We start from the raw sequence: 2,688 nt of genomic DNA on the forward strand, positions 1-2,688 counted from the left end.
CCGTACGCATATAAGTTTCTTGGGGGGGGGGTGGCGGCTTGCCCATTGTACTGTAGGTTGAGTTAAGTTGAGTTGAGTTGAGCTAAGTTAAGTTTGTGCGATTGATCTTACAGAGTACTCGAGTATGGTATCGTGAATTAAGCCTTTTTAAGCATAGGGAACATAGACGAGGAGCCGAGAAAATGGAAGAGAAGTAAGAAAGTGCTACGCGATACCCTGCCTAAAGGCAAAGGAGGAGGCAAGATGATACACTAAGATTGGTAGGTAGATAGGCAGGAGGGGCAGGAGTAATATAATACACAAAAGAAAAACAAGAAAGGAAGTAGAAGGGGTGAATGGGGAGGGGAGGCTAGTGAGGGGGCAGTACTGTAGGGTAGAAGAGTCGTCAGTTGCGGGGATCTTGTAGCGAATGTGAAGATCTCCGCGTCCTCGTGGAAGGGTGTTCAGATGACTCGGGGGGCTCGGCAGGAATAAGGTCTGTTGGGTTACTGCCACTCGCTAGCATTTGAGATTGAATTTATACCATTTTGTATAATACTATATACGGTAAAGGTCTCATATGCCATTAATGTTTTCAAAAATCCTCTCAAATGCCACAGTACCCTCAGATGCCACAGAATTTGATTAAGTTTTTTGATAATTAATTTTAAAATTTTAATTAAAAGAAATTTTTTACATAGTAGAAAATTCAGAGAAAGAAAAGTCTAAGTACATACATCAGTGTAACGATCCCTCTCTGGATAATTAGTTCTTGGCGACGGGGAATGATACTTCTCGTTTCTATCTCTTTCTTCCTTTGTCTTACGATAGCTCTCGGCCTGTGCCTACGTTACCGATAGTACAAGACCTTTGTCTTCTATCGGGAATGCCTATCATAAGCTTTCTCTAACTCCTCTTCGTGGAGAACCTTCCTTGGCGTAATAATAACGTCGCAATAAAGATAAAGATCGTAAAGGTGTTTTATATTTGTTTAAAGTAATAAGTAGGAAAAGTACTTAGAACAAAGCGTGAAGAACCTATCCTCCTCGGCCGCATTGGCCTCCTTATATAGTGTTCTTCCGCCCATAGTCATGTGACCTAAAGTGGTCACATGTGCGAAACAAAATCATAACAAACTAATAATATGACCAACATGGTCACATGTTCAAACCCCATGACCTCATAGAGAGGTTATGTGCGAAAAACTTATAAACCAATCATAACGCAATAAACCAATCATATGACTTGACCGAGTAATATGTGCAAAACATAAATCATATGCATAAGACTTACCCGCAAGGCATACTCGCAAGGTACACTCGCCCTATGTACGTCCCATGACTCATATTTGAACCATGTGCGAAAGCATCACAAATCCCACACATAACAAATCATATGACCCGAATGAGTCATATGTGTGAAACAATAACATACCTGTGACTCATAACTATGCATCACGTGAAAACCCTTTCCTCGCTAAGCCACATTCGTGACAATCAGAGAGAATTACATTATGAAAAAGAGATTTACTAGTCATACAAGTACAAGCTGTGATAAGTAGGGAGAAGTACAGAGAGTACAGAGAGTGCAGAGCAAAAAGCAAAGAGTTGAGGGATTTGAGTAGAGAGTACAGAGTAAGGAGCAAAGAGAGAATAGAGCAAAGAATGGAGATCTGGGGATTCTTGAGTACTGTAAAATCTCTAGAAATCTACTATCTCCAGTCTTTTACAAATATCCCCATAACTGGTAACTTTCACCTAAGACAGATTTTAATTATGAAGTTAATAAGATCTAATATAGACAAGTAGTACAAGCTATACTGTGTCAGGAAAATACTAATTCTTTATAAGAACTTTTAACTTAGAATACAAAGAGTAGGGGCTACCAAAAATGGTAAATAGCAATAGATTTTATGGTAGGAAGAAGAGTGAGAAAGGAGGTGGAAGGTAGATTGGCTAAGAAGGCAAAGTAATGGAAGGAAGAAAGTGTGGAGGAAAAAATAAGAGTTGGGTTAAAGAGAAAAAAGAATGGTAAGGTATAAAATACCTGTTTCCGTATAATAGGAATTCTTCTTTACCAGTGCCAAGACTAAGTAAATAATTTCAACTGAAAAACCAGTTAGGAATACTGGGATCTGATACCCAGGAACTACCCTAAGTAGGGTAACTCCACTCAGAATCAGAATGTATGGTCTTCAACATTCCCCTCAGGCCCTGTTACTGGACCTGTACATCTATAGCTCAATGGAAATATCACATGACATCTTTGTGAAAGGTTATGTGTTTACCTCCTATTACTATCAAAGTTATTTATACTCTTGAGTGATTTTCAACTAATACTTCTGGCAAGTGCAAGGCTTCCTGCAAGACAACCAAGGACCTCCAATCAAAGGATTATAATTTTATCCTATAGAAGTGCTCCTCCTCAACACGAGAGAAGTTATTGGATAAGAATATATATCTTAGATCAAGAGATATTGAGCTTCAAAGTCAGTAAGATAAGAAAGTTACCTATATTACTTGGTAGAATCTCCTAAACCAACTAAGGGTTGCTGACGATGGGATTATCTACCAATCCAGTATAATAGCTTCCTGTGAACTAGTAGGAAGTTATCCGGAGAATATCTACGTGTCGGATTTGAAGTTATGGAGGTTTAAAGTCAGGTGACTTAAGAAGGTTAAAATTATGACTATCTCCAGAGATACAATC

Source organism: Tuber melanosporum, assembly GCF_000151645.1.
Source record: "Tuber melanosporum whole genome shotgun sequence assembly, scaffold_7, strain Mel28".
Taxonomy (NCBI): domain Eukaryota; kingdom Fungi; phylum Ascomycota; class Pezizomycetes; order Pezizales; family Tuberaceae; genus Tuber; species Tuber melanosporum.